The sequence below is a fragment of the Prinia subflava genome, chromosome 7, assembly GCF_021018805.1.
Source record: "Prinia subflava isolate CZ2003 ecotype Zambia chromosome 7, Cam_Psub_1.2, whole genome shotgun sequence".
Taxonomy (NCBI): domain Eukaryota; kingdom Metazoa; phylum Chordata; class Aves; order Passeriformes; family Cisticolidae; genus Prinia; species Prinia subflava.
This window is the reverse complement of record NC_086253.1, coordinates 6,206,286-6,233,190: the sequence shown is the minus strand read 5'-3', so window position 1 is coordinate 6,233,190 and position 26,905 is coordinate 6,206,286. Positions and strand designations below refer to the sequence as shown.

The 26,905-nt window shown below is 43.9% G+C and overlaps 1 long non-coding RNA gene across 1 annotated transcript; it reads left to right on the top strand.

Moving 5' to 3' along the window:
• Positions 1-24,020, top strand: LOC134552491 (uncharacterized). Its single transcript, XR_010080877.1, has 4 exons — positions 1-2,378; positions 2,483-2,592; positions 18,649-18,757; positions 23,932-24,020. It is a non-coding gene; the product is annotated as an uncharacterized LOC134552491 (long non-coding RNA).
• The last annotated feature ends 2,885 nt before the right edge of the window (positions 24,021-26,905 follow it).

Genomic DNA, 26,905 nt, shown 5'->3' with positions numbered 1-26,905 from the left:
CTGAGGTTGTTCCTGCATCCCATGACTGCTATTATTGAGATGTTTATTCTCCTGAAGGTGATTGCAATGATTGTTGTTAAAGTACAAAAACAAGCTCTGTCCAGGCTCTTTTCCCAGATTTGGGATCTTCACCAAAGCTATGATGGTGTTTTAGATCTGGATCCTTGCCTCGTTCACATGGCTGTCTGATTCACAAAAACCATCTCTGGGGAGTGTTTAACAAAGGCTTTACAGGAAAGGTCAGGCATCATCCACGTGACAGCAGGGGTCTGTGGTTATCCAGTCACTCAAAAGCCCTGAATTGCCAAAATCTTTGCAGACTTTGCAAGATCTTCAGTGAGGAGCTTCCCTTTTAGAAACCCAGAGAACCTCCTGCCCACCACAGTGCCCAGGTGGCCACCAAGGCGATGTCCTCACTCCTGGCTGTTTTGGCACCACCCAGGTTACACCTTGCAATCCCAAAGAGGTGAGCAGCCTCCTCAGGGATCACAGAAGCACAGAATGGATTGGGTTGGAAAGGACCTTTAAAGGCCAACTGGTCAAATCCCCCTGTGGTGAGCAGGGGAATCCTCATCAAGGTCAGGCTGCCCAGAGCATCAGGATTGACTCGATGCCAACACCTCCAAAAGCTGTTTGCACAGGGGTCTGTAAACCTCCAGCACTGTTAGTTCTCTTGGCTTTGTGGGCCAGGAGGAGCTTGTGGGATCTCGTGGTTATTCCAGCAAGGAGGGGAACATGATGACACCGAGGAGGAATGCAGCTCCCAGCCAAGGTGGTGGGCACGCTCCCGGCTGCTCTGCTCCAGCACCCGCGGTCACCCCGGGCTGCCAGTGCCTCCCCCTGTCCCAAACTCCCCGTTATCCCTGTATTCCTCATTTTGCCTGGCTCCACAGCCTCACTGACAGTGTGCTCCCTGTTTGTTTGGGGTGCTGCTGCAGGAATCTGGGGACAAGGCTGGTGTAGCTGCTGCCTTCATGGAGGAGGAGAGCAGCTATTTCTTGTTCTTCCCTTTCCTGGTGTGCAGCAGGCTCACAGCCACCCCCAGAAGCAGCTGCCTTGATGAATATTTGCCCAAATCATTATGCTTTCTAGCAGTTAGCCTGCAAAAGGCCCAGCACCATTTGTATGGTAATGGAAGGCTTTCTCAGAAATGTTTTGGAAGCAATCAGCTAAACTAATAGGATTTTATGTAAACCAATCTCTTCCTTTAGATCAGGGTGGTTCTTTTTTTTTTTTTTTCTGGAGAGGAGGGTAAGAGCTTTTTAATAAATGCAAATTGATATTTCAATGAAAATGGAAATGAGAGAAAAAGTTCATCACCAGGGTAAAATGCTGTGACTTTGCTCCACCAGCAGCTTCGTGCCTGAATCTCTGCACATTCCCCAGCCACAATGAGTTTCTGAGGTGCTGAGGCATGGGGCAATAAGGAGAAGAGCTTTCCTCCACCTTCACACTCGAGTGAGACATTAACCAGGCTGGATTTTTCATCACCCCATCAAAGCTGTGGTTTCTCCAGTCCTGGACCTCTGCAGAGGGTCATGGCAGTGGTGGTCACAGGGAGGAGGCTGTGGCTGGAGGGGGTCAGGCAGTTGTTATTGCTCACTCCTGCTGTGGATCAGCAGCTCTGGTACTCTGTAACTTGAGCTTTCTGCACCCCTCCAGCAGGATTTGAGAAAAGTAAGGGATGAGAAGCACTCAGAATTCTGATTTATGCTGTGTACTCAAAGCTCTGCTTTCAAGGTAAGTGCTTTGCACTGGGAATTGTTCACTGCAGTCACCCACGACCAAGAGCTTTTGCTGCAAGCCCCAAATGCTTTCTCACTTGGGACATAGCCAAGGTAACTTTCTTGGCCCTGCTCCTGCTTGTCTCTCTGTTAAAAGGGCCTGATACATGACAGCAAATTGTTCTTGAAGCATGAGCTGGCTTGGATCACTGCAGTCAGTCATTTATAAACAATCTTGTTTATATGTACATACATATATATATACATAAAATTAAATTAAACTCTGATCTGTAGATGTGATAGCACTGCTGGAAGTGCTGTTCATGGAGACTCAGGCCAGTGAGGGTCAGGCATGCAGCAGGGTTTCAGGTGAAACCTCTCACCCTGTGAGGCTGAACATGAATTTGGAGCAGTAGGGGTTTGGGCTTGTCCATCCTGTGTAGCAAAGGACAGGAAATGTACATGAGGAGAGAGGCAGGATGTGCCCCCAAGGCCTTGGAAAGCAAACTTCAGCAGCACATGGGCAGAATGGGCATGCTGAGCATGGAAACCTGGTTTTTAGAAATACCTTCCTCCCTCCAGCAACTTTCTTATTCATACCAAGACAGCTGTTGATGGTGCAGTCATGTAATGGGATTGCTGAAAAGATTTGGGGTAAAAATTATTAAAATGAATAATTTTATTTTTTGTAGCATGTATCACTAAAGTGTCATAGGCTGCCACAGAATTCCACCACAATAATTCTTCCTTTGAGACAGGTTCTCTCAGGACAGAAAGACCTTTCTCAGTCTTTGGTCATGCGCAAGAAGACGAGGCCTGATCAGAGCCTCATGATGGGAAGACAAAATCTGACCTACAAATACACCTGGTGAGTTGTTATTTGGCTTGTCTGAAAATATTCAAGTTTAATTCTACAGCAGAATCCAACTTTACAACTAGTAGAGTAAAATCTAAGATACTGAGTAAGCATTTGAGTATATTTTCATATTAGGGATCACATGGAGCAGTATCAGTAACATCAGAAGAAAGAATGTTGTGTGTTTTTTCAGGATTTGATCTCTTTCAAACCTCCCTATCTGAAGACTGTCCCAAAAGAGCAAGAGAAGAGCACTGTGCTTTGGTGTGCCACATTCCTGCTTAGATGCATTCCAGACACAACACTGCATTTCCACGCTATGCACTTAACACCATCTAGAGTATTGAACTGAGTATTTAAACTGTTACAGGATTTAAATGCTTTGTGAGTTTGTCTGGGCTACATTAAGTTTATATGAGTAAAAATTCTTTCTTGAATTACAAAATTGACAAGTTTTTGCTCCTCTGACATCTCAATCCACTCCTGGAGATGCATTCACTGGGGCCTTGGAAAATTTGTTTCAACTATTCAGTCTCTGAAATCTATTTTTTTTTTTATTTATGCCATATATTGAATGTTATAATTACAGTGTTTAATCAAAGCACTACTGAATTTTCAAACTGTGTCAGAATTTATATCTTTAAGAGAAAAAGGAAAATAAGCTGAGGCTATCCAGAAACCTCTCCTGCTAGTGACAAAGGTACTAAAAACAATTTTAAAAATATTCAGAAATGTTCAGTTGAAAATTTCTTTGATGGAAAAAGCAATAGCTGCAAAAAATAATATTCCGGCTTTGATTTGTGCAATTGAAAAAAAATCTTTCCCTGTGGTTTTGATCTACAAAAACTTCTTTTTACAAATGGATCCAAACTCTTCCAGGAGTGGCTGCCTGCTTAAGCTGTTGAGTTTCAGTTCTCTCCTGTCAGCTGTGGATCAATGCCACTTACAAACGGGGTATGCCAACAAGATGTGGGAAGATCTGAGAATGCTCCTTCCCACTGCTTTTTCCTTAAGTCTCTAATTTCCTTCTCTTGGGATCTCTCTGCTGGCTGTGTGAGTGGCAGACGTGGGGAGGGAATTGTCAGTGAGTTCCTGATGGAAACACCTGAGGAGTCAGTGCTTGTGCTTTTCACCATGGCAGGACTTTTGGAAAGAAGCAGCAATCCCAGCTCTTCCCATTGGAAGAGAGAAGCAAGGAGAGGGTGATGTTCTTCAGGTACAACAAACTGCTTATGTACTAGTAAGATTTTGTGTTTCATAGCAAGTGTTCGAGCCTGAACCCAGATATGGTTGTGCTAAAGATCCCCAATAACAGGAATGTGAGCACCCTGCAATGCTCAGAACATCTCTCTCTGAAATGTTGAGATCTTTTCCTTGATTCAACATCCATTTGCATCCCTTTGAGTTGTTTAATTGTCCCTTGTCTAGTTTGCCCAGGGGCCCAGATGAAAGATGTCTCTCCTGGAGCAGGGTGGTTACAGTGGTCCCAGAATGTCCTGAAGTTTTTTCCTCCAGCTGGGAGGAACCTGTCCATGCTGCAAAGTCCACACAATGATCCTGCCCAGCAGACCCAGCTGGAGATGTGGAGCAGCCCTTCCTTGCTCCTCCCTGCCAGTGGGAAGACTTCTGTCAATGGTTAGATGGAAAAGAGACGAGATACTCCTGCAGGATAGAGAGACTAATTTTCAATGAGGGAATAACTCAAAGCAGCAAACCCTACAGACCATGAAGCTCCTCTTCCTTGATTTCTTCATGAGCTGTTGAAGCATTTTGGTGTGTGAAAAGACAGTTCCAGAGGCTGCCATTGGAAAATCTTTCAATCCACTCAACTCCTACCTAGTTTTCTTCTGCCCTAGTCTGAAGTAGCTCACACTTGTGATGGCTATAGCTCCCAGATATTTAAACTCCCATTATGATCAGTGGAGATTAAAGTCATGTCAGAGCACATCATCCCATTCTCAGTGGGTAACAGGGTGTCCTCTTTAGCCAGACACCTGCACTGCAGATGTTGGTGTCTGGTGGTGAAGACACTCTGTTCCATGTCTTTTTACCCCAGCTATAACTAATTATAAGAGGAATGAATGGGTCTTTTAAATTGTCTACCCAAAAGATACTAAGTGAAGTTGCACATTTCATCACACTTTTGTGCCTTTCTTCTTGTAAAGCTATTTTGCCCTCTTAGTTAAGTTGTCACAGACCCCGAGGTGTGCCAATAACTGCTTTTCAGGTTGACATTCTTGCTGTAATCATCAATGACTTTCTCAGATGTCTGGACTGAAGAGATTGCCTCTTTGAAATATTTTGGAATCCATTCACTTCAGCTTTTCTCTAGGTTTTTCATGTCATTGGAAAGCACATTTGCACCCTAATCCTGCTCAGTTGTTTCCACTGGGAATCACACACCAGTGCTTGTGGGATAGTTCACTTGCTCTAGGAAAGCATTATGGAATTGATCCTCTGAATTTGGTGAAAATCTACATAAGGCTTTGATCACAATTTCAAAATCTCACTTTTAGGGGTTGTTTTTTTGGCAGGAACACCATTGATCACAGTTTCAAAATCTCACTTTTAGGGGTTGGTTTTTTTTTGCAGGAACACAAAGTTTCATTTGAAGTGTGTTCAATTAAATTATGCATAATAGAGTCCTGCTGGTTGTTCACAGAGCAGCTCCAGCAGGAAGGACCTGTCCTTGGCTCCTGTGCAGAAGGGGCAGCAGGTCAGGAAACAACTCTTCCACTTTCTCTCCTCCAAGCCACCACATCAGAAATATTCACACAGGCAGTAGAGCCTTGAGAGCCTATTCTTGGGTCTGGTTCATCCACCCAAGTTCAGCCCTGATCCACTGGCTGGGTTTGTGCAGGGCTGTACAATGCCATGGGTCATGTTAGGTGAGTGTGAAGTTCTGATGATATGCTGGTTGCACTCCCAATGGTCCCTTGGTCTTAATCTGTATTTTAAATGTTTTCTGTCTTACTGGTTTTGATACTGGTGTTTCAAGGGCTGTTTCAGTGCCTTTAATAGAAATAAGATTAATGTGCAGACCACTGATAGAATGAGCTGCCTTTAAGCGGGAAAAGCTGTGATGTCTGTCTAATCTCAAGGGCTTATATGACTATTAACACTCAAGGCCATCTCTAATTGCTGTTTTAAGTACACCAGGAGCTGTAGACAGCAGGGACAGAGCATGAGCCTGACTTAAGCTGGCTGCTCTATATCCCATGGTATCATGTCAATGCAGAGATGTGGGATCCCTCCAGGGCTACTGGTGACACTGGTGACTGTGTAGCCTGTGCTTCCTGCAGCCTGGTCATGCTCTTCTCAAGTCAGCAGGGTCACCAGAACCCCAGGAGTGCCTGACCTCACTCAGTGCACACAACACTTTAGGCCATGACCTGTTTTAGGCCTCTGGAGATGTCCTGAGAGAGTTACACTGGCAGGTGTGTGACCATCATCTCTCAGGGCTCAGTTGTATTCACAAGGCTTTACACAAGATGTATCTTCTGAGGCTTTTTTGGCCTTTAGTGCGTTCACACACCCCATTTGTTATTTTTCCTGAAGAAGGAACTTGGATGAATCATGTGCTGAGCATTTGAGGAAGGCTTGGCTGTGGGACACTGCAGTTTGCAGAGCAGGGCCGTGCTGTGGGGATATATCACATCAGAGGGGTGTCATTGTTTCACACAGCTGCACTATTTCACTCTGCTGACTGACATTTGTAGGGGTAATGCAGTGCTCTGGCATTTCCACGGGCTTCCAGGCAGAATCACAAATGCTACACACTGAAATTCACCCTTTGTGCTATTGACACCTGCAAGTTCCCATCCCTCTAAACTCCAAGCCTAAATTTCAGAGGGGCTGGTTAAACTGGACAGGCATTAGGATGAGGCAGGGGGAGTGGGAGGTAGAAGTTCTCTGGGGTGTTGCAAATTGTCCACAGTGGTCCCTTGTGCAGGGGGTGTCCTGTTTGCACCACAGGGCTGTGCTGGATGCAGTGTGAGCAGCTCCAGCTGGGTGCCAGGTGTGCACAGCACTGACCTGCTTTGGGAGCAACCTCTGCTGACCTCCCCAGCGTGCCAAGACAGAGATTGGCCATATGTTCCCACAAACACTTCTGTGCCAAGAGGTTGTCTTCCAAGTGGTTTTAGAGAGAGGCTACAGTTCTGTAGAAAAAATACCTTGAGATATGCCAGGAAAAGAGAAAAGCACTGCTCAGGCACTCTTCATCCTGGACAGAAAATGTAATAGATAATGTAATGCAAAGCCATTTAAATATCAGGGGTCATTGAGTTCTGCTTGATTCCTTGCTGTGCCTGTGAAAAGCATTTGGATGCAGAGGGAGGATAATGAAACCACAGGTGAAGATCCCTGTCCTGCAGAATGAACCAAGAGAAAATACATCCTATTTCCCTGCAGACCTGCTTGAAGCACCATTCTGGAGCTTCAGGGCAGTGAGATGTGAGTCCTGAGAGGCTGTTAAAAATCCTGGCTGCTGTGGTACAAGTGGGAAGGTGAGTTTGCAGAGCACATAGTGATGGTTTGGGGCTCTGGTTTTAGAACTCAGTTTTGGATTTTTAGGACCAAATCTGAAGAGCATTGGCACTAAAACCCTGGTACAGAAAGATTCTTGGTATCTTCTTTTTCCTCTCTAATAATCCCACTTTGATTTTCTTGAGTATTGGTGAAAATTGAACTCCCAAAACACCCTGTAGATTGAGGTCCAAGTCACATCTGAAAAAGAAAGCATTTCTACCTGACTTACATGCCTTTGGAAGTGTTGCTGTCATCTGAGCAGTAAAATGTATTGCATGCACTTGAAAATAGCACATGGAAGAGGACCTGTCATTATATTACTCCTAATTTCTGCATAGCTGAAAGAGACACCAGCTGATCCCTAACTGCAGCTGGAAATAAAGGCTACAAGATTAAAAAGGCAGCCAGACACTCTTTTCTGCCCACTCTTTGGAATCAGGGCCATTTTCCAGAGCTGCCATTCATTCTTTCTTATCCCATTTCCATCAATAAAACTCCCAGTCAACTCCTTATCTTCGTCTTAGGGAGAGAGCACTATTCTCTGCCTCACCTTTCCTGTGTGAGAATTCTGCAAGCAGCCTTAAAAGGTTTTATAGGCCTCCTGCATATTGGTGTGGCTACTTACACCACTGCTAACAATTTTATTATTCTGTCTGTGATTTTGTGCATGCAGAGGTGAGGCTGTGCTCGCATCAGTCCCTGGCAGAGAGTTTGCTGTAGCCCTTTCCCCACAGGGACATCAGCAGTGCCTGTCCCAGCTCTAGGGGTACAGGACCTGAAGCTCTGGCTGAGCTGCTGGCATCAGTGTGTACATGCTTCTTGCATACCCAGCCTGCTTGAAAATGGCTCTGATGACTCAAAATTCTCAAATGGTCATTTTTGTTTAGCAATCCTAGTCACTCTGAAAGAGAAAATTGCCTGCAGGGCTCTGGAGCTGCAGAAATCTCCCCCTTTCCTCCTGTGCTCTGTCAGAGGGAGGATGAGGGCCTGGAGGGAAGGAGGAGGGGAAGCTGAGCTGCTTGATGTGCCTTGGTGACCCTCTCAGGCCTCTTCTGCTGGAGCTGCAGAGGGGAGCTGGGGGCTGTGGCAGAGTGATGAAGAACTCTCCTGCCTGGTGACTGAGCGGTGAGGTAGTCACAAAAAAAAGGGGAGATTTCAGCAAAAGACATTTCTGAGTTGTGTTTCTCTGTTGGTGGAACTGGGCTTGTTATTCTGGTGGTAATAAACTGCAGGTTCTGGCTTTACCTTGTACCAAAGCCAGGCAGAGCACAGGGAAGGAGCTCTGAGTTAAATACTTGGTCAGTCCCACTGTAAAAACTCAAAACTAATCCAGAAGGTGACCTTGTTTTGAGCTCCAGAAAGGAAGCAGGAGCCAGCATCATCTGTTGGCCCCTCTTTGCTGGACCTGAGGTTTCATTCACGGGCTCTGGACACATCAGTGCACCAGAGACCCTCCACAAACAGAAAATTCAAGCTTCTTTTACCCAAAGTGCAGTGCTGGATGTGTCCAACTGAGCTAAAAGCCAGCAGTGGGTATCACAGGGGCCCTGACATGCAGAGCATGCTTTAAAAATCTTAGGTTTGTGTCCCTCTTGGCCCCTGGCACTATTCTTTGAGGTGCAGAGGAGACCTGGAATCAAAAAGGCTGAAAGTCCACATATATCTTTTTTGTAGTTTTTGTATCTGCAGTTAATCTGTGGACTCAAGTACCTGAGGTGAAAGTGTCTGTAAATGCATCTGGACAGCCTCAGGCAAGGTAAAATGAACCTCATTTTGCTCTTGTATGGAGACATTTTCTGCTCCCAGCTTAAATGATGGGCGGGCCACACTCTCTGAAGAGAACCAAGGAAAGGTTCCTTGGAAAAGGTCCAGGAATTGGTCATGGCTGTGGAAGAGCAAAGGCCTTCTCCAAAGGCCCTCTCAGGGGTTATGGTTTGGTCAGCCCAGAGATAATTTTGCCTCATTGCTGTTTTACACAAAACAAGAACCAGTAGCACCAAAATGATTGGACTGCAGTAGTTTTAACCCAGAATATGGGTAGGCTGAGATCACTCGACCCTCTTGGCAAAGGCTGTTGAAAAAACAAGGGTGGATTCAGAAAGGTCTTTGGCAAATGGTGAGGAGGTCAGCACATGGTGGCAACCAAAAGAACAGGGGTCCAGATGCCACATCCTGCTCGAGCTGTTGCTATTCTCCTGGTTTGGCCAAGAATTACATTCTCTCCTTCTCGTGCAAGTCACAAGATGCTGGGCTCTGAATGGACCTTTGCTCTGACTAATGTTCAGTCTCTAAGACTTGGAGTTTACCTGGCAGCAAGTCTCAATGATGTGAGTTAAAATTGAATTGCCAGCACTTGTCAGGGATGTGACATTTGTTTGGATTGTCCTGGTTAGTGTAATTTTTCTTCTGTATATTGAGTTATACACCCTAGCATTGTTCCTGCAGTAAAACAGTCACGCCCTGCTAGCATTTTTGTGGGCTGTGGATGTTCTATTTCCTTTCTTCTTGCTCATTTAAGGTCATGAGACTAAGCAGTGACAGCTGGGGATTAAAAAAGCAAATTATGATTTTTTTTTTGTGTGTGTGTGCAGGAGGAGAACTTCAGCAAAGTTTCAATTTCAGGAAGTGCTGACCTTCAAAGCCTTTTTAGAGATTAGGTCAGTCCAGATAGCTCAGAACAGAAGGGTCCAAAATCAATCACTTTAAAACTGGTGCTAAAGCCCCCAGAAATAAATCAACCCTTGCATAAAAATGGCAGGTAATTATTACCTCCGTAAGTATGTGAGTCACAAGTTTGTTTTAATCATTATGCAAATGAAAGGTAAGCCCTCACTCACAGTGTGATAGATTTGAGGGCATTTATCCTCTATAGCAAAACTGCTTCCTGGTTTAAAGCTTCCTGGTATTTGGCAATCAGCAAAGGCCTGATTTTGCCTCTGTGATGAAAAACCTCAGGGGATAAACAGAATGTTTCTTGGTGTGGATGATGGTGCTGGGGCACAGTTTGTGCTTACTAGTGTTCTTTGATTTGGAGAGAAGCAAAATACAGAAACTTGTCACGAGCTTTACAACATTCTTGTTGAAGATCACAAAATGACAGAATGGTTTGAGTCAGAAGGGACCTTAGAGACCACCTCATTCCAAGACCCTGCCATGGGTAGGGGCACTTTCCACTATTCCAGGTTGTTCAGAGCCCCATCCAGCCTGGCCTTGGACACCTCCAGGGATGGGAAGGTCAGAAGGAACCTCTGCTGAACACATGGGTGGGCTGCTGATGCCCTGTGCTGAAGGGCTGTGAATGCTGCCTGGAATTGTATGGACACCAGGGAGCTTTGCAAGCCCAAGTCAGACACCTAAGATGAGAGCTTTCAAGTCCTCCAAGGTACTTGGTGTGCACATCCCTCCACTGCAGCAGAGATTTTGCTGCCCTGGACTTCCATGTGACGTCTGGCAGAGCAGCCTGGAGCATCCCAAAGAGCTGCAGCACTGGATGTGCACTCCCAGCTGAAATCCCAGACTGGAGGGGAGCACGGGCAACACCTCCCAGGGGAGCTGCAGGTGCTGCAGCAGTGTTCCCTGTGCATGCTGGAAAATCCCATTTCCAGCCCCGAGCTCCATCCGGCTGCAATCCCAGCAGCTCTCAGTGGATTCTCCCTGTGCTGTTTGTCTGAGTGAGGAACTCCTCTGCTGCTCTATCAAAGCCTTGCTGACATAGCCTGCAGCTATGAACAAATGTTGTGTGGCTGCAAGCAGAGCGTTGGAGAGACAGGAAACGTGTGCAATATTGATAAAGAGCAGAACGGGGGCTTGTTTAAACTGTGCACAGACAACTTTTCCATAATGAAGGGAGCAGCAGACGTAGCAGACCTTGCCTGCAGATGAAATGACTAACAGCAGCAGGAGATATGCAGGACATGCAGCCTGGCACACACCTGTGAGCAGAAGTGATGGTGAAAGGGACCTGAGATGATTCCCCAGGATGGGCTGCACATGCCTGTCATTCCTTTCTCCCAGCTGGCAGTGTGGGTATATGAAATATCCCCCCTACTGCCCCCCAAAGTTCCTGTGCTAGCTCAGATCCTAGAAGGCTTTGGAGGAATATTTCAGGGACAGGGCAAAGGATTCCAAAAGAGGCTCTAACCCTCAGATGTAGTTCAAGGCATTTATTCCAGGTGGTTTCAGAGGGGAAAGAGGGATACTGTGGAAGAAGAGGGCCTTATCTAGGCTTCTGCTGAGGAGGGATAATTGGAACACAGTTGACAGGGTCAGAAAGGAGAGGAAGGGTTAAACTACATGGTTACAGGCTCTAGAGGTCTTTGGGGGGAGAAACCATTTCCCAGGGAAATGCAACAGGTATGTGGGAAACTCATGGTGTATTCTCAACAATCTGAGAGTGCCATGAGTCCTATCTGGGAGGGGAGCCCCCTCGAATGAGGCCCAGTACCCTTTTGAGTGCCTCTCTTCATGCTGGAATGATTCAATCTGCAAACAGAGCAGGTGGAGTAAGGGGTCAAATAGATCTGTTTGCTCAGTCCTATTCACGGGGGCTGATGGGGTTGTTTCCTTCCTGTCTGCAGCTTTATCCTATGTTTGTTCTTGGGAATGTGTGCTACCCTTGTGCCTTAATACTTAAAAAAATTTGAGCTTCTGCTAGCAGCAAAAAATGGGATCAGGACAACTGCTGGGCGAGGTAGTTTGGATGATGTTGGAGTTGTGAGTGAGCTTTACTTCCAACACTTGTGGGTGCCTGATGCACGTAGGGTAAAATTGCATCATGTAGGCACTGGCACAAGTTGCTCTGAGAAGCTTTGGTTGCCCTATCCCTGGAAATGTTCAAGGGCAGGTGGAAGGAGCTTTGTGCAAGCTGGTCTAGTGAAAATTGTTCCTGCCTGTGGCAGGGGGGTTGGAATTAGATGATGTTTAAGGTCCCTTCCAATTCAAACCATTCTGATTCTATGATTCTGTGATTAGGAATATGCCCACCTATGAGCCATCCTCTTCCAGATGCCACTCGCTCTGCATTCCCTCCTTCCTAAGTTTTGTGTGCCTTTCCCAAGCAGAAACTTTAGGAAGAATCTCCAGACCCTCCTGACCATTCCAGGCTGTTTTGAGCCATGGTCCCCTGGTCCTGGCCACTCTGATGAATTGTTATCACATCCTCATGTCCCAGTGAAGTCCATGGGGGTTTTGCTTCCATGTTCTCCTTGGTTTTTTCTCTTAATGAAACACCAAAAAACCCAAAAAACCCAAACTCCTTGTTTTTTTCTCTTTCTAACCACCACACTCACCGAGGGCTCAGGGCTGCTGATCTGCTCCCAGGACAAGGGCCAGCATGGGCAGCCTGTGCCCTGCACAGCCCTCACCCAGCACTGTCTGAAACAGGCACAGGCATCCAGGTCTGTGCATTATGTTGCAATTTAGCAGCTGGCACATTTAAATGCTTGCAAGTGGGATCAATCTCTTTTTAATCATTTATGTTTAGTTATTGTTACCAGATAGATCTCTTGGTGTTTTATTGCTAACAAGTTTCTAAAGTATACTTTTTAAGCTTGAGCTGAAAAGCCTAATATCACCCAGCAAGAAAGAGCTTCATTTAGGAGACTTCTCCCATGCTTGGAACTCTTGAGAAGGTCAGAGGTTGAATTTCATGAAATATTTTGGTTGGAAAATATCTGACCTGACTTCTGCTGGGCCATCCTCAAAGGAGGCTGAGGTTGCTCAATCCTTGCCCAGTAAAATTTTGGTAATTTCCAAAGATTTCAGAGCCCTAGGTACAGCAGCAGCTGGTCCCCAGGCTGTAAGGCTGTACTGCTGTATAAGGTTATCCCATTCTGGGTGCAGGGCTTGGTATTGACTGTGCTGAACTCCACAAGGTTCCCATCAGCCTTTTCCTCCAGCCTGTCCAGGCCCTTCTGAAAAAATCTGTTTTTATCACAAGAGTTGTATTTGCTCATGGTGCAAATATGTCCAGAGCATTTTCAGGCCTCCCCACACACCCCCACACTTTTCAGGGATGGAAAGCTGGAGCAGGATCCCTGCTCCCACCCCATGGGTCATGCAAAGGGGCATTTTGTTTAAGGATTTGGATTTTGGATTTCAAGTTTGCACTTGTGACATGCGTTGCCATATCAGCGTCCATCTACTGAGAAATGAAAAATCATGGATGACAACCCTCCCTTCACTATTCAGAGCGTGAAGGAAGATGATGCTGGTAATTGGGTGTTTGCTGTCTAAAAGAGGAAGTTTGTAATCCATTGCTATTGCTGACATGATGCCTCTGTAAACCCCCAAGCCACGATTTATCTCAGCCATTTAATATCTGTGTGGAGAGACAGAATGGCATATTCAGGATGAGCCATTATGAGCTGTCTGTTTGGGAATACAGAGTGTTTTATAATCTTCTGGGGATATTTTTTACTTTAAATGAAGGAAATTAATGGCTAATATCTGCAGAGAAATGATGCCTGATGGGAAGCACTGTTTGAAGGACAGTGCTACACGAAGGCTGAAATTGTATTTCTCTTTCAGCATGATATCTGTTTTCTTTTAATCACAGGTATGAAGGACTAGAGTTTCAGCCTTAACTGTTAATTTCCTGTCTATTGTCTATTCAAACAAGATCCTGCTGTACCATTTCTAACAAGTACATTCAGAGACAGGGCTGGAACCCAGGCCTGCCCTTCTCCAAGGGCTGCTAATTCCTGCAGTCTGGGCCACCCTTTCCGTGCTGTGCAAGGATTAAAGCAGCCTGCTGAGTGCTGAAAAAATGGGGAAAAGGGAAACAGAGAATAAAAACGGGCAAGAGAGAGTAAAAATGCCTGATAGAGCCATGCAGAAATCCAGGTGTGAGAAAGATCATAGAAGCACAGAATGGTTTGGGCTGGAAGGAACCTTAAAGCCCATCTCATTCCAACCCCCTGCCATGGACACCTTCCACTAGCCCAGGTTGCTCAGAGCTCCGTCCAACCTGGAGCTGAACACTTCCAGGGATGGGGAATCCAGGATTTCTCTCTGCCCAGACACATTTACCAAGTGGCTTGAGGAAAGGACAAAACTGAGGGGCAGCTTGGACTGTGCCAGCAGTGCAGGGCCAGTGCAGAGCCCTGGGCACAATCACTGCAGTGAGTGTTTTGGCACAGCTTCCACACAGGCTGCATTCAAAGAGGAATTGTGTGAGATTGCTTGAAAAAGGGTATTTATAATAGCCAGAGGGTGCCCAAGGCTACCCCAGCATTCTGCTCTCATCCCAGACAAAAATAATTAGGGCAAATGTTTTAAAAATTGAAAAATAAACTAAAAATTAAGGGTGATACCTAATTTTTATTTCTCATTGGAAGGTCTGCTTCCTTGTGGTTAGTAGATTTTTTAGAAAACTTTAGCTTAAAGAAGTACTGGATTTGGTCTGACACACCTACATGTACTCCTATGAATCACAGGGAACTACTAGGAACATGATGTTTTTTCAAGATGAGCTAAATATATGTACAAGGACTGATACCATTTTTTTTCTTTTTAAGCTTACAATTCTGGAAAAAAAGAACAGTGATCTTATAGGAATCCAAATTTGTGAGACTGAAGCTCTTGAATTATTCATATGATCTTATTCACTGCACTGTGATTATTTCTGATGCTTCAAACTCCTGGATAGCTTTTGATGGCTGTATTATTTCTGTGTAAATCCCAGCCATTAGTTGGTTCTATCAATAAGGTTCAGATTGAATCATGCCTCTTCTGCAAATTAATGCAGACAAATGCAAGAGAAGATTCAAACTCTCAAATCGCAGAGTGTTAGACGTGGGTTTGGAACAAAAACATGTATATGTTATTTCAAGCTTTAGGAGGTGGTAACTGAAAATATTAGCACATATAGGGACGTTTAGCAGATTGGTACAAGTGGAAGAGAGAGCCAAGTTGCAGGCTTGGAAAGTTTCTAGGGTGTACAGACAGACTGAGTTCTGCCACAGACTCAGTCCTTCCCTGCTTCCAGCCTGGAGACCAGGAGATGTTAGACTGGCTATTGACTACTTGCCACCATAGATAATTAAACCTCAACAGTTGTTTTCAAACAGACTTGAAGATCAGATTTTAACTCATAAAAGCAGGAAGCCCAGGCTAGGGCTGAAGCAGCCTCTCTAATTCCCTGTGACATGCCTTTGGGCTGTGTTCAGCAGAAATGTGCCATAGATTGGAGCCTGCCCAGTGCAGGGGCACAGTGGGAGTGCTGTGGCCCTCTGAGTGCCCAGTTCTCATGCCCTTCTGTGTGAGACTGCCTCTAATATAATTTCATTTCATTATTGCAGTGTTAATTTCTCTCAGATTACTTTTTTTAAAATTTTCCATTTCTTTTCTCAGCAAAGGAGGGGAAAAGATATGATCAGCTTTAATGGATGGGAATTTTTCTTGGTGGAGCACAGTCAGTGCAGTGACTGATTCAAGCCTGCAGGCACACAGAGTTGTACCTGCAAGCCTGGTCAATCAATTTGTTCCCCTAAAGCAGTGATGAAACTGTTTTACTAAAAAAACTGATTTATTAATAAAAGCTTCCATCTCTCTGACCCAGTAAACTGTGAGAAATGCAGTTATGGAAAGCAAAGGAAATCTAATTTCCCCTGGTATTGACCCTTACAGTGTCTCAAAAATAAGTAGTAGAAAATTTTAAAGGAAAGCAGGTACAGCAGAGGCCAGTCTGGACTGACAGGAAGGGCAGTTTGACCTCTGAAAATAGAGGACAATATCAAGATCCAGGCAGAAATCTGGTCTCTAACACAGAGGATATATTTGGATCCATTCTGCAGAGACAGGTTACACCTAGCAGAAGCAGAGGCATCCTTAAAACATATCCTTCTCCTTCATCTCCTCCATCTACTTGTCTTTTCATCAGATATTTAAATCTCCTCATTAATTTTTCAGCACACTCCTTCCCTAGCTGGACCAAGAGCTGCTGTGGAGAGTGAGCAGTAAAGAGATGAACAAGTTTATGAAATTTGGGTTGGAGTGGGGATCCCTCACTCCACAGAGGCTGATCCCACAGGCTGGGCTGGATGCCAGCACTGCAACAGGCAGCTCCTCTACAGGCTCCCTGCAGAATCCCCCTGCATTGCACAGGACTGCACTGCTGACAAGAACATTAAGAAAAAGGGAGGGATAGGGAAAGTTGCTCCCAAGTAACTGCTTATGCTATTTTTCAGGGATTTAACAATGTCCCACAGGCAAATACTCCACAGTTTGTGGAAGATGGGGCTTAAGCTATCTCAGTGAATTTAGGATTTATACCTGAGTCAGCTGAGTAATTTGTCCAGAGATGACTGAGTAAAGGGAGTCACCATCTCCTGTGGACTTTGTTCAGTGAGAGAACATTTGGTGTCTGGGTTCTGGGGAAGATTCGGGAGATTCAGTGGTGGGATGGAAGGACAGGGGCTTAACCCAGTTCTTCCCTTCACATTCTCCCACGGCCAGTGTAGGCAGCTCTCCCTGGAAGCTCTCAGGTTTGTTGCCTGCTTAATATCTGGTCCTTCTTCCCATCCCCTTCCTGGGAAACATGCACATGCAGTTGGATGCTGCTGGACCACACAGCAGACAGGGAATGCACAATATCACCTTACATTCTCCTGCTGCGCTTGTCTCACCCCATGCACTTTTTTTTTTAAATTCTTGCTGCTGCTTGGACATGGATTCCTGCATTTCTTTGGTCCAGCAGGGAAAATTCTTGGCTGCAAAGATGGATCTTGCAATCCAGTCTGCAGGCCAGCAACCTCTGGCCAGCTTCCAGGCACAGGATCTTTGTGATGTGGGGATTTTCCGTCGAGGGTATTCTGCTGCCTCTTCAAATGTTGAGAAAATTGCATTGTAAAAGTGATTCTCTGCTGATAATCACCCCAAAAGCCAGAGGGAAAAAAGCATGCTGGGCTGAATACAGGGGCTGCTCCCAAGCCCTGCAGAAGGCTGAGGACAGAGATCAGCCCTTGGCTGCTTTCCCAGAAATTACTGGACATTGGTGTTTTGGGGCTCATCTGTCCAGCCAAAAGGGCAGCTGTTGTCTATATTGCCACAGGCCAGAGACTAAAATGTTTAACTGAAAAAAAAAAAAAAAAAAAAAAAAAAAAAAAAAAAAAAAAAAAAAAAAAAAAAAAAAAAGAAAGATTTTTTTTCTCAATGTATTTTATATGTTTTTATTTTTTTCAGCATATTGAAAGGCTGATGCTGTTTTGTTCTTCGTAACCTACTTATTGTCTTACAGGCATCTGAAACACCCCTACCACCGTTTCCCCCTCTTTCTCAAATTTCATGAGCCTTGTGTCATAAGGTCTGGAACAGACATCCCTCTCCTGCAATGCTGAGGGCACTCAAAGAACTGTCCCCACGAGTGGAGCATTCTCCATGCCCCAGTCAGCTCTTCTGGCAGGCACCATCTCCATGGGCATCAGCTGCTGCAGGCTGTGCCCAGCCTCTGGCAGCCTCCAGAGTCCCATCCCCAGCAGTCCAAAGGGTCTCTCTGAGCAGCAGGAATGTGTAAATCTGTCCCCAGGAGGGGACATGAGCACATGTAAACAATCAGGGTCAAGCCCACCTGCAGAGGGGAATATGCAGAATAGCCAGAGGGTTGTTGTACGTCTGGGATTTGTCTTTCTTGGAATGAAAATTCAAAGAGAAGCTGAAAAGTTTCCTTGTGAAGATGACAAGCCGCTTTCACTTTCCATCCATGGCAGCAGGTCCAGGGAGGGAGGGCTGGTATGGAGTAAGTGGTGTAGAAGGAGTTGGTGTTAGTGCTGATTTCCAGGATTCTAGGTCTTGCTGGGTTATTTAAGCATTGGGGGGATGTTGTTCCAAACCCACAGTTGTTCAAATATCTACTTCTAGGTGGTGGTTAAATGCTTTTGAGTGAAAGGCTGATTTGGACTAATTGCCATGTTTTCTGAATTTATTCCATTTGGGGTTAATTGCCCCATCAGGGGAAGCTGTGTCTCGAAGCAAGTGCTTAAAATCTATTTTGCTACTGGAGAATGACACTTCAAAAGAGACCTGGATGAGTTCCCTTTCTGTGCTGGAGCTCAGAGAAGTGCTTTACTTTGTCAATGAGCCCTGAAAAGTTCAAGGTTAAAACTTATGCTTTGTCCACAGAAGAAATTTAAAGCTGTTGATGAAAATACAAAAAGGAGTGTGCTGAAATACGGTGCCACTGCTCAAGGAGGAGTGTCATGCTTTCACTTCCTGTTTTGGCTGAACTGTTGAGATTATTAGGTGTTTTTTGGGGTCATCAGGAGAACAGAACTGCAGGACTGAGTCAAGGATCAGAAAATTTCTCGTTGTTTTGGATGGAGACAGTCACAAAACCCTCTGAAACTCTCACACTACCTGAGCACAGGCTGGTAGATTCTGCTTTCTCATAAAGCTTTCTCTCCTAACTACTGTTTTGTCCTATTTGGCAGCTGAAGTGCTACACTTTATTCCTTTGTATATCTAACTTTATAATCATTAAATGATGGGTGACTGTAACACTTGCTGGATGATTTATAGATTTTTTTGTCTTTAATTGCCTAGGGACTTCTGTGTCAGAAGAGGAAGATGGGAGAGATCATGATAAAAGCACCGGGTTTCAAGAAGACAATTATCAACAAACTCAAATGTGATACATAAGAACTCTTAAGAGGTAAGACTAACAGAGGACAAAGTTGTCAGGTTTTCAGAGTAAGCTGAGGGCTGAATTCAGGCTGCCCAAATGCAAGAATAGGAAATTCAGTAGGTGCTGAGCTGGGTAGATGATGAAGGGTTTTTCTGTAACTTCAACACCAGACAGAAACACACAGGAAAAAAAGAAGAGGTCAAATTTCTTAGAATAGATCTGAAAAAACAGTACAAATATTCAGGGATGAAACCAGAAAGGCCAAGGCACAAAATGAGACCTCAAAGATAACCAGAAATAATTCTGTAAGATCCATTAATAGAAAAAGGAAGATCAAAGGGAGGATTGGTCTGCTACTCAGTGGAGAATGAAAGCTGTCTGCAGATAATTACAATAAGCTTGAACAATACTGGAGAGGGGGAAAAATTATTTTTTCCCAAAGTAACTTGGGAATTACAGTCCAGTCAGATTAACAGTTCTACAAGAAAATAAAATCGACCATAACAAATTGTCTGTAACAGTTGCAAAAGTAGTTGGAAGACAAATAGTCAATATGGGTAGGTCAAAAATCAGTTGTGTTAAACTGGTTTAATTTCCCTTACAGTGAAAAAGCCCTTGTGGGTTGGTCTGGGGAGGCAAAAAGGTCGCATAGCTTGATTTGGAAAAAAAAAAAGTTAAGGTTTGCTGGATAAGTTCATGGCAGGCATAAAACTCAGAAGAGCTGCAAGCACATTGGAGGAATGGGTTATATTTGTGAGATACATGACACAAATTTCTGAAGAAACAGGGCTAAATTCAGTGGAGGACAAGTGAAAATTACTTAGCTAAGAAAATAGGCTGGGAAAGAATCGGCTAAGAACAGCTCTCCAGAAAATTCTCTTTTGGTATAACAGATCAAAGATTACCTGTGAGTAGGCAATGGTTGGTGTTGTGAGAGTGAAAAACATCCCACCATCAGGGGCAGACAGGAGGTCTCTCTGCTCTGCTCAGCATGGGAAACCAATGGCCAGTTCTCATTAATGAATTGTTAAGGAAATTGTGGATGTACAGGGAAGAGTTTAATGTTCTCTTCTGATAAAGAGTGTGAGGAGTTTGCCTATTTTATTTTTTTAGTCTCTGATCTGCGAGTAAAAGTTGAAAGACATGGGGTTATGTAGTGCCACAAAAAGAGCCAGTTCAAAGAGGACAGGAAGGTTTTCTGTGCTCATGACTGTCAGGAAAAATAATAGTCTTGGTAAAATAACATAAGGGACACTTAAACTGAGTGTAGGAAAAGCTTTTGAAGGGCAGTAAACCTGTGGGATAGGTTTCTTGGAGAGATTGTGAAGTTTCTACGATTGCAGGGTCATTAAGAACTGATCGGGCAAACTTTTGTCAGCAATTACATACACTCACACTGCCTTCAAGTAAAGGCACTTTCATCCCTTCCAGGGCTACTTTTGATAACTGTCCAAATCTAGGGATGTAAGTGATTTACTGAGAGAAATTCCCATGGCTGTGTCATTATCTCCATCCTGCGAGGGTACTGCTTTGCATAATTCAGTTCATTTATTGCTCTTCTCTTATGTGTAATTAAACACCTGAGGTGAGCAGGGAGGGGGCAGTTGTCAGACACTGCTATGGGAGGACCTGGCTCCAAGTGATCAAAGATGCCATCATTGGATGGTAGACATTCTGTTAAGGCAACATGATGCTGCTCGTCACTCTTACTTGCTGTTCTCTTCTCTAAATATGTTGTCTTTATCTGAGAGAGCCTGGGGAACTGTAAATCTTTGAAGAAATTCTCCATATGCTGGTGATTTTCAGGGAACTCTGCCATACATAATTTCTGATAGCAATGTTTGAACAGAGAATTAATTTACTTTGGGTCTTTGGTTATTCTGTCTTGCAGTAAGAGGAGTATTGGCACCAGGCTGGAAGTTAAACAAGGTGTGAGTTTCCCTTTTCTCTCTACCTCTGAGCTTCACAGAAATGCTGTTGGAGTCAGGAAGCAGTGTAGGATAGGATGTTCTGTGATGACAAAAAATTAGGTTTGTGTAGCTGAAGTAATCTTTTTATTCCAGGAGCTTCTAATGAGACCATGTTTTATATAACTCCTGTTAACATGGCAACATATGAGCATGCATCCATCTACGGGAAGAGGCTTTAATAACACACTAGTAAATAACCCCACACATTTCTCTCTGTGAAACAGCACACTCAGGGCAGGTAAAAGGATGAGACAAGGGTCCTGCAGATTGCTCAAGAGCCTCATAAAGAGGGGAGGGATGACAACCAAAATCATGACACTTGAAAAGATTTAGATTGATGGATGTTTGATACAAAACATATAATCCAATTCTGACAGATCACAACCCTGGACATCAGCTATCACCCAGCGAATCCTTTCTCTATAACTTCTGTTTCAGTTCTGACCAATATCTGTGTCTTCATCAGGGCACTGGAGGAGGCAGAGTTTACCATCTTCCAGCTGTTTGAAGACACATGTTTATAGTGATGATAATTATTTTAATTTGCCTTGACTTCAGTTTCTAAGCAGTGAATCATTCTTTTCCTCTTTTGTTTCTCTCTTTTTTTTTTTTAAGCAAACATCTCAGTTAAATTCTTCATTCACCTTTTCCTTAGGTGATTTGGAATACTGCAGAAATAAATATTTTCTGGGCTTCTCTTATGAAAAGCTCCACGGTCTCTGAAGTGGGAATATAGTGTCACATCTCAGTCTGTCATACTTGATTTAGCATCAAGCACTCAAGGTAGCAGATGAAATACAACCACATGTAGATGAACCATAGGTACTATACACATCTGGAGTTTAAACACATAAAGCAAAATTTATTCAAAGGCAGGGGATGTCAGTTTTTGCCATAATTTGGCAAGTAATGTGGCCAATTATATTCAGCAAGAATTATAGCACCTTTAAAGACAGTCCAGCCCATAGATTGCTTTCAAAGGCAGTACAGATTTTGTAAGCAGCACTCTAAAATAGATCAGAGTGACCTCTTAGCTATGTTAGAAAATATTTAGATATTGTTTTAAGGGAGCTGCCGAATTTGGCTGTTCAATAAATGTATAAATCCATGTGATCTGTCTTTGCCCATCTGGAGACTGCAATGTTAATGAGTTAACTGCTGAACACAGTCTCTGTAGAGTCACTCGGATAATTTGAAGCAGCGTCGTTTCACACCAAGGATAAATACAGCTTTGTATAAAATGGGTTCTTGTCCCAGCAATAATTGCATGTGTGCTGCACAAGATGGTCTTGAATCACCCCATCAGACCCATTCCCGGAGCAATAAGCAATGCAGGCATCCATAAAGGGGCAGTGCATCCTCCAGTAGATTCACTAATTTTGTGGGGGAGTTGGCACATGGAATCAATTTGCTTTAGCAGTCAGAGACTCTTTTTATGGCAGAGAAAGCAGTTAGCAGAAAAGGAAAATGTACATGATTTATATTGCACTTCCATGTTTAGGATACCAGCAAAGCAAATTTCCCAGCACAGCTAAGGTAATCTGTGGTTGTTTTTATACCATTGTCAATGACAACTCTTCACAAGGAATAATTTTTTCCTGTTGAAATGAACTGTTTCACACTGTGAGTCCCATGCTTCTTGCTTGTAGCAGGTCTGTTTTTATAATTCTCAAGATTTATCCAGACTCACCAAGGATTAATCTGACCAAAACCAGAAATCTGCACTCCTGGTGCTGTTTGTCTAGATCTCACTATCAAACAAAATAGGAGTACTTTAGAGGCTATCTGATTTGTGTGTCGGTGACGAAGAAAAATATTAACTTTTGAGTTTTTAAGCAATGTATTGAGATACTAATAATTTGAAGATAGTGTTATTAAGAAAATCTCTGAATTAAGAAATTATCTAACTGATTGATAGTTAGTTGGCATTCAAATCCAATCAGGTGAACTGGGTTACCCCACTTAATCTGTAAAGAATAACATTTGTGCTTCAAAATGCTTGGATGGAGGAATCCTGTATCAAAGGGAATTTGATGCACTGTGATCTGACAGCTCAGACAAAAGTAAACTATTCCCAAAAAACAGGAAGAAACTGAAAAGTCTTACTTGGTAGAAGGGCTCTGTACTTCATAATAAAGTCAAATATATTCTGGGGATGAGATCTGGCATTAGAACTTCCAAGGTAAGATCAGATCAATTGTCACTTCCCAGTCTCATCAGTGTTGTTCAAGATGGGTGAACCTCCATCCTGAGCAACTGAGCAATCCTGAGCAATTCTGGGCAACTGGGGAGTGAGAAGATTTTCCCTCCATATCGCTTCTTGATCTCTTCTTTAATTATTAACAGTTACAAAAATTAAAGAAGGAAATCTCTCACCTCCAAGAATTAGGGCTAGAAGTATCTTCAGGGTAAGCTTTGTAAAATACCCTGAGAAGTCAGTGAAGACAAAACACAAATGGGGACTAATGCTCTTCCAGGCTGGAATCTCTCCAGAAAACTTGAAATCAAAGCTTGTTGCCAGTCAGGACATGTTATGGCAAAACACAACTAATAAGTGAACGAGACAATCAATGCATTTCATGTGACAGCACCAGTGGGGGCCTTTGCATATGTTTCAAGAAAGTTCTCTTGAGTTTGGATTGAGCATTTAGATGACAGGCAAGCCCGTGCAAAACATTTCCATAATCTGACAGAATAACCCTTTTGTCTCCAGCTAAAAAACGCCCCCTTACCGAGCCAAAAGTGAATTAAGCAAACCCGTTTTCAGTCAAAAGCAACCATGACGCAAACGGTTTTATCTGCTTGTAACCAAGTCAAGAAAACATCAACCAGCTGCTCCCCACTCAGAGGCATCTGTAACCATCTGGAGCGAGCCCCCGAGTGCGGTGGGACCGAGCACGGCTCAGTTTGTGCCTGCCAGAATCAACACTCAGTGACTGGAACGTGTTCAGAACCTCCTTGAAACAGCTCTCCAAATGGCCCTTACCAGGCATCAGCGTGGCCTTGTCTCCCTGAGCCACGTGGGAGTTGTGTGGTTCTGGCTGGCAGAGGCTGGCCTTGGGTGGTCCCGCGACGTTGGTGGCATTGGCACGTGGGTTTCAGTCCTGGAAGATCCGCTTGGCTGAGGCTGGGTGATTGCTGACAGTATGGGGTCAGAAATGAGAGAATTGCCCATGTGTATTTGTGGCTGTCCACTCCCACATTTTCATATTCTCATTTCTGACGTTTCAGGATGTGTCTGTGGTGAATCCAAGTGGATCCTGTTATCTCTGAGTCCATGAGGATGATGAAGGTGTGTTGCTTTGGCTTTACTGCTTGGTAAGGGTTTTCTTGCTTCTTTTTGGATATGGAATTTGTTCATCAAATTAATTAAAATGGGAATCAGACATCAGCAGACATGGTGAAGTTGACCCAATTGTGTGTGAAATGATGCAGCTCCAGAACTCTGTGAGATCTGCCTGCTCTCTCATGTCAGTGCAAGAAGCCTTGGAGATACTGTGGTAACCATCAAGCACTCAAAGGGCTTTGAATGTATCTGCTCACCACAGAGAAGCCCAGAGAATATTGACTTCTGCAGTATTCCAAATCACCTCAGGAAAAGGTCAGCAAGGAATTTAACTGAGACATTTGCAATAATAATAATAATTATAATAATAATAATAATAATAAATTAACTAAACACAGAAAGAAAGATTTATTTAAGCTAGATCAGAAAATATAAATCAGAATACGAGTGTCAAAACACAAATGTCGGAACCTTAATTGCTTGGAAATCCAGCATCTTACCTTTTATCCTATTGGTCTTGTACCTTTAAATAAACTGTGAATAGAAAAAAGATGATAAAAGGCACAACTTAGTTTATAGAATCATAGAATGGCTTGGGCTGGGAGGGATCTTGAAGATCATCTCCTTCCAAGCCCCTGCCATGGTCTGGGACAACTTCTACTAGACCAGGTCATGCAGAGCCCTGTCCAACCTGGCCTTGAACACTTCAGGGGTGAGGCATCCACAGCTTCTCTATTTATCTTCTGCTAACTCCATCCTGATTTAAATGAAGAATGTTAAAAAGATTATACACAAAATAACCAGAGGGAATAGTAGAATAATAGAAGAGAGTTTTTTTGAAGAACAAAACCCTGTGCTCAGGTTAAACAAGACCCTGTGCTCAGGTCAGTCTTCTCTGAAAGAGCTGAATGAATCATAAATTGTGGGTTTTTAATCATTCAATATCCTGTGCACCTCCTTTCACATTCAATTATTCAAGACTTCTGTGTGAAGGACTGCACAGAAATTTGCTATATTAATGTTCTTTTCATTGTACCATGGAATTTAAACAGTGAAATTATTAACCCTAAACTATTTGTTTCCTTTTGGATTTTTGAGTCATAAACTTGAACTTTCTCTGCTTTTGCATGAGTTTGAAATAATATAGTCCAATTTATCTGATGCTTATAAGGACTTTTGTAAATCTGGACACACTTGGTAAACACTGGACCTAGTACAAAAATTTGCAAAAATTGTGCTGCAACCTGTAATCATAGAAGAATTCATATTAGAGTAGGATTAATAATGCATGTAATTATAATATACAATTTTCTTTAGGCTTTTCTAATTATAAAAAAATTACAGATAACATCAACAGTGTGATTCTGAAATGCCTCTCATTTATTATGTAGCTCTCTTAATCAGTGCTCTGCCACTGGAAATCAAGTCAGAATGTTATTATGGTCTCTCCTTCTGGATTTAATTACAGCAGTAACTCATGGCTCAAAGTCTGAGCAAACACACCGTGCAGTTTATAGCTTTGAAGAACAGCCATTAATCCTGCCATCCACCACCCTGTGCAAGCCAATGAAAGCTTTTTAAAAAACTTTATGCCCAAAAATAAACACACACTGGCACACGGGTTTAAGGTGGGGGAGTAAAGAGCCCAGCCTCTGTGTCAGTTCTGCACACACACAGCTGAGCATCCTCTGCTGGGAGATGATCTCAAGGTGTACAGATCTGTGAACTTTTTACTACCCAGACTCAAAATACACCCTTAACATTTTAAAGAATGATTTCAGGATGTCAGCTCCTGTCTGATGGCAGCCTGGAATCAGAGTAGGGCTCTTGATGGGGTGCATCAAGCACAGCGTCACGAGATGGTGGAGGGAGGGGATTGCTCTGCTCTGGGCTGGGATGGTCTCAGCTTGAGTCCTGGGGGAAGTTCTGAGTCCTGCAACATAAGAAAGATATTAAATTATTAGAGAACATCCAAAGGAGGGCAACAAAGATGGTGAAGAGCCTTGAGGAGAAGCTGTGTGAGGAGAAGCTGAGGGCACTTGGTCTGTTCAGCCTGGAGGAGACTGAGGGGAGGCCTCAGTGCAGTTACAAATTCCTCATGAGGGGAAGAGAGGGGCAGACACTGATCTCTGTGGTGACAGTGACAGGGCCTGGTGACATTCAGGACAGGGAATGGTTTGAAGCTGTGTCAGGGGAGGTTTAAGTTGGATCTCAGGAAAAGGTTCTTTCCCCAGAGGGTGTGTGGGCACTGCCCAGGCTCCCCAGGGCAGTGGTCACAGCACAGCCTGGCAGAGCCCAGGGAGTGTTTGGACAATGCTCTGGGGCACAGGGGTGACTCTGGGGGATGGTGCTGTGCAGGGACAGGAGCTGGACTTTGATGAGGCTTGGGGGTCCTTTCCAACTCAGGATAGTCTATGATTCTATTCCATGCTTTGCTGCATAAGCAGCCTTGCTGAAGATTTGCATCTGAGTCCTTTGTATTGTTCTGGAAACAGTTCCTATGATGGATCTCTAACCTGACAATTAGCTGTAAATGGAATAATGAACTCTACCAATAGCCTGAATTAGTATCTGGAACTCCTTTTGGTTTTCACAGCAGCCAGGAAGGATGTCTCTCTCCAAAGCAGAAACATGCTCAGCCACATGCCAGCACCTGGGAGTACAGAGCTGCCAGAGAGATCTGGGAAAGGGTGTGTGCAGGAGAGTGAACATTAACATGGATGCTAGCTTTTTGAAACAAATTCATTTTTTAAAAGAAAAGTCCTGTCATCCAAAAACAAGACAGTTAAAAAACACAGACTGATATCTGCCAGCATGTGTCTTCCAAAAAGCAAAATAAACCCTGATTTCACTCAAGCCACCATCTTCAGCACCAGCTTTCTACATGCTCAATGTGTAGAGAAAAGTAAATTGAAGAAT